Consider the following 12,113-nt stretch of genomic DNA (forward strand, 5'->3'; position numbering starts at 1 on the left):
ATATACTTTGTACCTCTCTCCGTTTTATCTCACTTATTTAATCCCTAATTTGGGGACCATAAGCCCTACAAAGGCAGAATCTACATCACTCTTAATAATTCCCATTTACTCAATGCTTATTAGGTGCCAGTTACTGCAGGAGACCCTTGGCAGACATTACCCAATTCACACAAGAGCCCTAGGATAGGAATTACTGTCCCTACTGACAGATGAGGACACTGGAGAAAGAAACAGAGTGATGTGCGCAGGGTCCACACTAGGGCTGCCCTGCTGGTAAGTGGTGGAGTCGCCCCCAATCCAGGTCAGAAGGACCAGCTCCAAGTTTTCTGCTGCACCCCACACTGCCTACTTCAGCACTTTCATCCCTAAGGCTCCTGACCGGGCACTTCATTCACTAAGCATCTGTCCATCTGAAGACTTTTGTTGTGACAAGAGGAACACAGCAGCACCCTGAGTGCAAGGATTTAAGAGATACCCCTGCCTCAGTTTCTTCTATGGCAGAGAACCATCCATCACCATTTCAAGGCCAGGCACGGGGCCTCATCCTCAAATGCACCCACTTAGACTCCCTGCTGTGTCGAAGTGCCCTGCCCTCTGGCGAAGTGCCCCAAACTGCGGTTCTGTGACCCCCTTGCGTCAAAACCATCAGAGTCGCTTGCTGTAAATTCAGATTCCCGGGCCACAGCAGAGTCCGTTTCAGAAAGTCTGAGATGGGCTCGGGAGTCCGCCCGCGGACCCCACTTTGAGAAACGCTGCTCAAGGGACTCGCACTCCTCCCACGATGCGGGAAGAAAGGGGGAGGGGCTGGCACACCAGAAAGCCCAGCCAGGGTCTCCCCGCTGCCCGGGGGCCCCAATCGGCCCGAAGCCCGAGCCTGCAGCCCGGGGCGCCCGTGATATCGGCGCGATCCGGGCCCTTCCTCGGGGCGCCCCGCCGCCACCCGGGCCCGCGGCCCACCCGGCGCCCGGGTCCTTTGCACAGGCGGGGCCGGGTAGGCGGCCTCCCCGACTGACCTGCGGCCCGCCCGGCCTTCGGCGCGGCCGCCGGACGCCGCGGGGCCCGACGCGGAAGTGAGGGCCTCCTCGGCTGCTCGGCAACTCGTGGAACAGCGCGGCCCCAGCGGCGCCCCCGTGCGGCGCGGCCCCGCGGCGACTACAGACGGAAAGAGGAAGGCCCCGCCCCAGGCGCGCCCCGCCCCGCCCCCGGACTGGTCCCGCCCCTCAGGCCGCCGCAGCCAGCGGGCCCTGAGGGCGAGAGTGGGAGGGCTGCATACCGCCAGGAAAAGGCAAGACCTGGCAGAGAGACGCCGGCTGGACCCCAGAGGAATGTCGTGTCCGCGCAGAGGCTGCTTTTACACATGAAGAAGAGAAACAACACCGAAGTTGCGATTGTTCGTGTTAGTTACGTGGTAAGAGTTAGGAAGAGTTATGTCTTCTCACTCCCGGGTGAGGGTCCTTCTCTCCAAACTGGGCTGCTCAATGCCAAGATTTAATAACATTGGGCATGCGCTTTGATAAGTCCATTCGGATAGTGTTTGTAGTTTACAAAGCTATTTCACGCAGAACATTCTTGTTTAATTTAGTCTGTTGTACTATCCCATATTTTTATGCCCATCACAGCAAGGAAAATTGAGGCAGAAGCGAACATTTAGCGAACACTTCTGTACATCTGACATTATGCTGAGCCCTTTCCATGACTATTTAATTTTATCTCAACAACAACCCCGAAAGAGTTCTTTCCAGCTTCCAGCAGCACCCTACCTTGTGCTAAAGACTTTGCTAGGTATTTCAAGAGGAATAAAACTCGGTCATGTTTTCAAGGTACTTCTCCAGTGCCAATAATAATTGGTTCCCAGTTCCTCTGCCTGGGTCTTAGAGCGGAAGAAGCCAATGAGACCTACACCCACCCCACCCCCAGATAGTAGTAGTCCCTGGAGAGTAGGAAGATTGATTCATCCTATAAATTGAGCATTAGCTGTGGACCAGGCAGTAGGAGTGAAGGGCTGAACAAGACAAGCAATGACCCTAACCCATGGCACTCACATTCTAATGCAGTGGTCAGAAAACCTTTTCTGGGTGTGCCTGAAGGGCTCTGTCACTAGAGTATGCGACTCTTCATCTTGGGGTTGTGAGCTCGAGCCCATGTTGGGGTAGAGGTAACTTAACAAATAAATGTTTAGAAAAGAAAACTTTTCCTGTAAATGTTTTAGGCTTTGTGGGCCATGTGCAGCTACTCGACTTTGCGGTTATGGTGGTAAAGCAGCCACAGATAATACCTAAATGAGAGTGGTTGTGTCCCAACTCTATTCATGGACACTGGAATTTGAATTTCACATAATTTTCATGTGTTGTGAAATATTCTTAAAAATTTTTTTTCAAACACTTAAATATGTAAAAACAATTCTTTTTTTTTTGTGTGTGTGTGTAAAAACAATTCTTAGGTCATGGGCCATACAAAAATAATTGGCTGCCTATGGGTTATAATTTGCTTACTCCTGTTCAAGTGAGAGAAACAGACACTAAGCCAAGTGGTTACAGATAGTGGTAACTACTTGAGAGGAAATAGGGTAATGTTGGGTGGAGATGATGGCTGGGGTGGAGGAGGCCCCGCTGATGAGGGGACATTTAAGGTGAGTGCTAAGGATGAAAATGAGCCAACCCTCTGACGAGATGGGGGAAGAGTAATTTATGGAGAAGAGAGAGCAAGTGGAAAGGCCCTGAGGCAGGAAAGGATTTGACAATTTGTAGGAAGAGAAAGGACACTCCTATGGCTGGAGCTTGGTGAGTGTTAGGCTAAGGGGGAAAGTGATGAGATGAAGCTAAAAAGATAGGCAGGAGCCAGGTTTTAAAGTATCTTGTGGTGGTCGTGGGAGTTTAAATTTTACCCTAGGCATAATGGAAAACCATCCAAAGGTTTTAAGCTGGGAAGTGGCATGATTGATTTACTATATATATATATAAAAAAAATCACTCTGGCTACTGTGTTGAGAATGGATTGAAGAGTAGGCAGCCGTTGCAGTAATCCAGGGGAGAAATGGCACAGCTTCTTCTCAGTGATGATGGCAATAGAGAGAAGTGGATGGCTGCAAGAGTTATATTTAGGAAACAGAAATAATATGAAATTGCTGACAGTTCAGCTGTGGTGTGTTAGTTCAGGTTCTTTGAGAAACAGACCGTAAGTTTAGATTAAACATGCAAAAGACTTACTGGGGAAAACACCTGTGAAGGAAAATCAGGGAGGGCTCTGAAGGGGATTGGGAAAAACTTTAGCCTGGATGATGATTCAACTCTCATGGAGGACAGGAAAAAAATGGGTAGGAAAAATGTAGATATGATGCAATTCTAAGATGCTTTCAAGAAAGCCAATGGGGAGTCCTCAACCCAATGTCCCGGATCGGAGGAGTCCTATGTCTCCCAGGAATGGGCCTGCCTTGTGACCCTGCCTCATGCAGTCTCTGGCTGGGAGCCATCTACGGGAAGGGCAGCCTGGATGATGGTGATAGATTTCAGAGCACAGCAACTGGGGACATCAGCCAGTAATGCTCCCTGTGATCAGAGATCTGAGAGGTGTGTTTGCATGGCTGCCGCATATGGGAAATAAGGGAAAGGGAAATTGCAGGATCACTTCTAAATTGTTGGCTTGAAAACTGGATGATGGTGCCATTTACTGCAATGGTGACTTATGGAAGAGATCAGAAGTTGTATCTAGGACTATAGCTATTGAGATGTTTAATAGACATCCAACTAGAGATTGAATAGCCATTGAATGAATCTGGAACTCAGGAGTGAAGTTCTGTGCTAAAGGTGTGAGTTTAGAAGGCATCAGTATTTAAAGCCATGGGACTGGATAAAATCACCTGTGCAAAGAACAGGTAAATAAGAAGTAGCATGGAGCACTGTCTCCAATACTTAGAGTTCAGGCTTCAAAGGAAAAGCCAGAGGGGAGAAGAGTATGGAGCTACAGAGAGGAAATGTCATTTCTGTCAAATGCTACTCAGAGATCAAGAGTCCATTAGATTGGATGATATGGGCATTCTTGGTGACCTTGACAAAAGCAGTTTCAATACTGTGATGAAGATGCAAGTCCAGATAAAACTGGGCTGAAGGGTGAATGTGAGATGGGAAACTAGTTATAAAGCTATAGAGAAGACCTATGGTAAAGAGAACAAGAGAGAAGTGGGGCTGTAGTTAAGGTGGGATACAGGATTGGGGAAAGAAGCTCTGGGATGAGAGTTACTGGAACAGGTTATGCTGATGGGAATGATTCAGTGGAAAGGTAGGGACTGGTGATACAGGAGAGAGAGTGGGGACCACTGAAGGAATAAGATACTTGAGAAGGCAAAAGGGTACTGGATCCAGAGCACAAGTGGAGGAATTTCCTTTTTTAAGTTTTTATTTTAATTCCAATTAGTTAACATACAATGTATATTAGTTTCAGGGGTACAATATAGTGATTCAACACTTCCATACAATATCTGGTGTTCATCACAAGTGCCCTCCGTAATCCCCATTATTTATTTCACACATCCCCCACCCACCTCCCCTCTGGTGACCATCAGTTCTCTGTAGTTAAGAGTTTATTGGTTTATTGGTTTGTCTCTCTCTCTCTCTCTCTCTCTCTCTCTCCTTCTCTCTCTTTCTCTCTGATCATTTGTTTTGTTTCTTAAATTCCACACATGAGTGAAATCGTGTGGTATTTATCTTTCTCTGACTGACTTATTTCCCTTAGCATAATCCTTTCTAGCTCCATCCATGTCATTGCAAATGGTAAGATTTCATTCTTTTTTATGGCTGAGTAATATTCCACAAGTGGAGGAATTTCTGTTGGACAAGAGATAAAACAGAGAAGATAGATTAAGTTCTGATAAATTGGTAAGTTTCACAATGAGTAAATGAGGAAATTCTGATTGAATGGCTTCTACTTTCTCTATTAAATCTAAAGGAAGGTCAGAGGCTGAGAGTATAGAAGATGAGGTATGAACAAGGTTGAAGAAGGAGGATAAAATACAAACTATTTATCTTGAGAAACTGAAAAATCAAACTTTATATAGAAACATTCTAGGATTGCCAAGAAGGAATGAGAGCCTATTTGAAGATTATAATCATTATAACATGAATGACAAGTCAGTCATCCCGGTTATATGACTTTTATCCAGGAACATTCAACAGCTTCATTGCAGGAGCTGATAATGGGACTCAGCTAGAGTTGAAATATAATACAAGGAGAGAGGGGCAAGAGAGATGAGGACGTTTATAAGTGATTGATTCCCCTGATGAACCAGGGACTCTAAGCTGGGAAAGAGAGAAGTAACTATATAGAGGTGGTGATGGATAGTGAAAAAAGTAGTGAGGTTAATGGATTGGAGATCTCAGTGAAGTTGAGAAATTATTTAAATAGGAGTATTAGAGTAAGTAAATTATTTAAATAAGAGTATTAGAGTAAGTGAGCTGGAAGGTTTGGAGGCAGTGGTTTGAGAATATCTTACTGTATGTGTGTGTGTGTGTGTGTGTGTGTGTGTGTGTGTGTGTGTGTGTGAAAGGGAGAGAGAAAAAGAGCATGGAGGGACAAAGGGAATCTTAAGCAGGGCTCCACACCCAGGGCAGAGCTTGACACAGGGCTCGATCTCATGACCCTGAGGTCATGGCCTGAGCTGAAATCAAGAGTCAAAACGTCTAATTGACTGAGCCACCCAGATGCCCCGAGAATATTGTACTTTTTAAACTTTATTTTATTTTATTGAAGTATAATTGAGGTACAGTGTTACAATTCAGCTGTACAACGTACAGATTAGACAATTCTATACATTACTCGGTGCTCACCAAGATAAGTGTAGTCACCATCTGTCACCACACAATGTTATTACAATATTATTGACTGTATTTCCTATGCTATACTTTTCATCTCCATGACTTATTTATCTTATAGTGTAAGTTTGTACTTCTTAATGCCCTTCCTCTATTTTGCCCGTCCCTCCACCCACTTTCCCTCTGGCAACCACCAGTTTGTTCTCTGTGTTTAAGAGTGTTTGTTTGTTCATTTGATTTTGTTTATTTTTTAGATTCCACATGTAAGTGAAATCAGATGGTATTTTTCTTTCTCTGTCTGACTTGTTTCACCTACCATAATAACTTCTAGATCCATCCATGTTGTCACAACTGTCAAGATTTCATTCATTTTTATGGCTGAGTAATGTTTCATTGTGTATATGTGTATGTGGGTACATATCTGTATGTGTGTGTATATGTATACACACACACATACACACACACAAATACAAAGATGTTGACCATCTTTTCATGTATCTATTGGCCATCTATATGTCTTCTTTGGAAAAATGTCTATTTTTCCTTTGTCCGTTTTTTAATTGGATTGGTTTTTTGTTTTGTTTTGTTTTTTGGTGTTGAGTAGTATAAGTTCTTTATATATCAACCCCTTATCAGATATATCATTTGCAAATATCTTCTAGGTTGCCTTTTTGTTTTGTTAATGGTTCCTTTTGTGCACAAAAGCTTTGTCTTTGGTATAGTCCCAGTAGTTTATTTTTACCTTTGTTTCTCTTGCCTGAGGAGACACATCCATAAACATATTTTTAAGGCAGATGTTCAAGAGATTACTGCCTATGTTTTCTTTTCGGAGTTTTATGGCTTCAGATCTTGCATTTAGGTTTTTAATCCACTTTGAGTTTATTTTTGTATATGGTGTAAAAAAGTGGTTCAGTTTCATTCTTTTGCATGTTGCTGTCCACTATTCCCAATACCATTTGTTGAAGAGGCTGTCTTTCCCCCCATTGTGTATTCTTGTCTCCTTTGTCATAGATTAATTGACCATATAGGTATGGGTTTATTTTTAGGCTCTCTATTCTTCCTATTGATCTATATGTCTATTTTTGTCCCAGTACCATGCTGTAGTATATCTTGAAATCTGGAATTGTGATACTTCCAGCTTTGTTCTTCTTTCTCAAGAAGGTTGAGAAATAGCTTTGGCTATTCAAGGCCCTTTGTGGTTCCATCACAAATTTTAGGATTATTTGTTTTAGTTCTGTGAAAAATGCTATTGCTATTCTGATAGAGCTTGCATTGCATCTGTAGGTTGCTTTGGGCAGTATGGACACTCTAACAATTTTACTTCTTTGAATCCATGAACATGGCATATGTTTCTGTTTATTTGTGTCGTCTTTAATTTATTTCTTCAATGTCTTATAGTTTTCAGAATATAGGTCTTTTACCTCCTTGGTTAAATTTATTTTTTGGTATTTTGTTCTTGTTGATGCAATTATAAATGGTATTGTTTTCTTAATTTCTCTTTCTACCACTTCATTATTAGTGTAGAGAAACACAACAGATATTAATTTTGTATCCTGTGACTTTACTGACCTCATTTATTAGTTCTAATAATTCTTTGGTGAAATCTTTAGGGTTTATATATATATATATATGTACATATATGTATATATATATAGTATCATGTCATCTGTGAATAGTGATGGTTTTACTTCTTCCTTACCAATTTGGATGCCTTTTGGATGTCTGATTGCTGCAGCTAGGACTTCGCCTTGTGTGTTGAGTAAAAGTTGTGAGAGTGGACACCCTTGTCTTGTCAGAAAGTATACTCGATTTCAAGATTTCAGAGGTATTATCATTGCAAGAGTGTAATGCCAAGGTTCTAGGCTGAGATGGGGGGAAGAAAAGATAATGGAGGTAAGGAGTTTAGGAATGATTATTTTTAGATAAGTTATCCCCATAAGTAGTAAAATCAACAAGAGTGGAAAGAAAGAAGATGAAACAGAAGCTAATGTCATCAACAGTGGATGATTAGAAGAACCTTAGAAAATAACATTGAGGATATAAGGAGAGATACTATATCCAGATGTCACACAGGTCAGATTAGCTAGAACTTAGAGAAAGGAAGGAGGAAAAAACTGTCAACAGTAATGGGAGAAAAGAAGACACCAACCCCACCTCCTGACCCTGATGTATGCAGAGAGTGGAAGAAAAAGCAGTCATACTTGAGAGGGCTGCAGAGGAAGCAGGCCCTCTAGGCACAGACAAGTTTCAATGAAAAAAAAAAAGAATAAAAGGGGCACCTGGGTGGTTCAGTTAGTGAAGTGTCTGCCTAAGTGTCAGTGATACCAAGGTCCTGGGATTAAGCCCCATGTCAGGCTCCCTGTTCAGCAGGGAGTCTGCTTCTCCCTTTCCCTCTGCCTCTCTCTCACCCACCACTCATGTTCTCTCTTGCACACACTCTCTCAAATGGATAAAATCTTTAAAAAAGAAAAAAGATGAGAGAAATGATGGGAACATTTAAAAAGGAAATGCTAAGAGGCTCAATGGAAATGTTTAAGAGGAATGAGAAGAGTCAGGGATGGGTTCAGATTAGTGAACATAGTAGCTATCTAGGAGTGGGAACCTGTTTGGCAGTGGACAGCTAGAGGGGTTGAGACTGCAGGGTGATTAAGGTAAACAAGGATCTAAGCCAGGATGAGAACAGTCCTAATGGTCTTTTAGAGCAAGGTTCAAGCCAAAGCTCAGATATTTAGCTCAACAGCATTGGGGGGACCCCACCCTCTGGCTGTTCCCCCATTGTATGATAGATTGAATAGAGAGGAAGTTCTTAAACCATAAACAAATTCTCTCCCTCCAACCCAGGATAAGGTATAGAAAGGGGAATGAGGAGGGCTGATTGCTCCTTTATTTACTTAATCTGGATGGATTGCAGTGTTTCTCTTTTTAAAATGCCTGATGTAAGTGTGCACTTCCATCAAAATAATTCTAGTGTGGAATTTTTGTGTAACCAAGATACTAGCAGCCATAGCTGTGTAAATCTGAATTCTACAATTCCTTCTCCAAAAAACATAATACAGAACAATAAAAAAAAAACCAAAACTACACAAACCTCATGCCATATGTAAAACTAAAAGAGAACACCCATAATTCAAATTATCCATATATAGAAAAATAAACCAAACCTCAGCAAACTGTGTCCCTTGGTCCTACCACAAACTTGCACAGAGAAAAAGGGCAGTCTGGAAAGAATACATGGGAGAAAAGGAGAGCTGTTGATGGGCCTAAAATTGGTCTAAAATAACCGTGAAAAGAGAAGTCTACTCTTGTGCTAAAATAGTGGTAAAGAATTCTGGTAGATCAGAATACTTACTATATATTAAAAAATTTTTTTAAATGCACATGATTCAAGGTCATAGTGTGTGGAAACCATTGCTTCTAGAGGTACAAAAAGTAAGAAGGGAATGGAGACACATCCATTGGAGTTTGGTGAAGAGAAAAAGAAGTAAAAGGAAAGTTTAAGGTCAAGTAAGGAAAAAGATAAAGCTGTGAAAATATGCAATCGTTAGTCCATATCTCTCTCACACACACACACGCGCACACACACACCCCATTCATTAAGAAACTGTATTTCACTTCAGAACAAGGCACCCTTGAACTTAAAATCTTACAAAATGAATAGGTGAAAACAGAGTAAATATAAACAAAGCTATTATAAGAAGAAAACAGAAAAGAAGACCACTTCAGCTCTGATAAAAAGTACCCCTCAAAAAAAAAAAAAAAAAAATAGGGAAGCCTGGGTGGCTTAGTCGGTTAAGTGTCTGCCTTCAGCTCAGGTCATGATCCCAGGGTCCTGGGATCAAGTCCTACATCGGGCTCCTTGCTCAGTGGGGAGCCTGCTTCTCCCTCTGCTTGCCTCTCTCCCAGCTTGTGCACTCTCTTTCTCCGACAAATAAATAAATAAAATCTTTAAAATAAATAAGTGAATAAATTAAATAACATAAGTAAAAACAACCCCAAAGCAGAAGAAAACGGCAACACAAACTCCAAAGTGAATTAAATATCCACAAAGAAGCTTTTAGGGATGTGAAAAACCACTTTGAACCCAAAATTCAATAAATAAAAAATAGAAATGGATATAAAGGAAGAAATAAAAAGATTGAATTCAAGAAGAAAAGACCAAAATTATCACAGAAATGAAATATAAATTGCAAAGCTTTTGGAGAAAATAAAGTCCAATGAAAATGTAATAAGGGGCATTGAAAAAAGTCAGGAAAATAACCAAAATAATGAAAACAAGATACAAAATTAAAAGTACTTAGGGTCCAAAAGAAATGAAAGATGAAGAAGCAACATACAAATAATGGTATTCCCTGAAGAAAGCAAACAAAATGACCCTGGAATGAACTATAAAAGAAGATAGAAACCTATATACCAAAAGGACCCATCAGTTACATGGGAAAATCAAATCAGAATTATCAATTTCAAGAAATAGACGAATGAAACTACTGGGCTTCAAAGATAAAAATACCCAAGCCTTCAGCAAAATAAGATCAAGAAATTACAAGAATGAGAGCATTAAACTGGCACCAGGCAGCTCAAAAACAACACCCAGGAAAGGCAACAACAGAATAGCACTTTTTAAAACCTCAAGAAAAAGAAGTGTGAGTCAAGAATATTCAGTCAACTTATTTTTCAAGTATCAAAAGAAGAAATGAACTTTAAACAGGAAAAATTCATGAAATTTTGTGTACATGAGCCCTTCTTGAAGAATCTGTGAAAAGATGTTTTACATTCAACCAAGTGGCAAAACTTGATCAAAACAACTGATGTCAACAGATGAATGGATAAACAAGATGGAGCGCATATATGTATGTGTACACACACACACACACACAATAGAATATTACTCAGCCATCAAAAACAATGAAATCTTGCCATTTGCAACAACATGGATGGAACTGGAGGGTATTATGCTAATGACTGAAATAAGTCAGTCAGAGGAAGACAAATACTATATGATTTCACTCCTATGTGGAATTTAAGAAACAAAACAGATGAACATAGGGGAAAGGAAGAAAGAATAAAATAAAATGAAAATTGAAAGTGAGGAAAACCATAAGAGATGCTAAACTCTAAGAAACAAACTGAGGCTGGTGATGGGTATTAAGGAGGGCACGTATTGCATGGTGCACTGGGTGTTACACGCAAGTAATGAATCATGGAACTTTACATAAAAAAAAAAAAAGTGAGCTAAGGATAGACTATTGACCAAAAGAATCTCAAAGATTGTGTTTACTTTGGTAAACACTAAGAAAAAAGTAGTAAATTCACTTTGTTCTCCCTAGTTCCCTGACAAATGTTATAAAAGAAAAAATTTTACGTAGGTGCAAATGACTTACTGAGGTCATGAGGATAGTGTTTTGCCCTTAGTGATCTATTGTCAGGTATTAGCTTTTTGGACAAACTACAGTGGGTTTTAAATTCTAGACTTTACTTATCCTTGTTAATTCATTTCAGCTTGTGTGCAGTTTATGGGAATGTGAGCTCATTTAATTTTGTTTTCAATTAAGATCTTTTTCATTACTGAAGAAATGCATAAACATCGTGGAAAGTTGTAGAATTCATTGACATCAAACACCATCATTGTTAATTTTTTTTATTGTGCCCACTCCATATTTTATTGTATTTCATTCTACTGTTTTTTTAGGCATTTATTATATAATTAAATAGTGTCATTCATGTAAAAAAAAAAAAGAAACAAACAGGGTTGCTGGACGGGAGGCAGGTGGGCGGAAGAGATAATTGGGTGATGGGCGTTAAGGAGGACACTTGATGTAATGAGCACTGGGTGTTATATACAACCAACGAATCTCTAAATTCTACCTCTGAAAGAAAAGAAAAAAGACTGACAGTGATCATTTACTATATTTAATTATAGATTAAAATTACACAAAGATGAGAATAAAACTCAAAGAATAATGTGTTATAGGTTCAAACAAAGTAGAAATAATGTAAGTAAAATGGGAGACACCAGAGAGAAAAAAGAAAGTAGAATAAGTTCAATGATTGGTTCATTGATTGTGATATAGGCAATAAAGGGGGTTAATGGATAATACTAAAATTGGCATATCAGGTAAGAAGAGATTAAACAAGAAAGAACTGAAAGAATGAAGGGCTTTATAAAAGGTATAAATCAAAAGATAATCACTAGAATAACACTACAAAGTTTTCTAAGTACAAAAAGAAATTTTAAAAATTAAAAGAGCAAAGAAAATGCATCATACACAGAAAGAAACTCAACAATTACACCAATGTTAATATTCTTTATAT

The 12,113-nt window shown here is 40.2% G+C and overlaps 1 protein-coding gene across 1 annotated transcript in view; it reads left to right on the top strand.

Moving 5' to 3' along the window:
* Window positions 1–1,217: 1,217 nt before the first annotated feature.
* The window catches only part of SGO2 (shugoshin 2), a 63,490-nt gene continuing 52,594 nt past the window's right edge, over window positions 1,218–12,113 (top strand). Inside the window, exon 1 of the mRNA XM_026492228.4 lies at window positions 1,218–1,408. The gene's annotated coding sequence lies outside the window, so the exon portion shown is untranslated. The remainder of the gene's footprint in view (window positions 1,409–12,113) is intronic.

Source organism: Ursus arctos, unplaced genomic scaffold (assembly GCF_023065955.2).
Source record: "Ursus arctos isolate Adak ecotype North America unplaced genomic scaffold, UrsArc2.0 scaffold_1, whole genome shotgun sequence".
NCBI classification, from domain to species: domain Eukaryota; kingdom Metazoa; phylum Chordata; class Mammalia; order Carnivora; family Ursidae; genus Ursus; species Ursus arctos.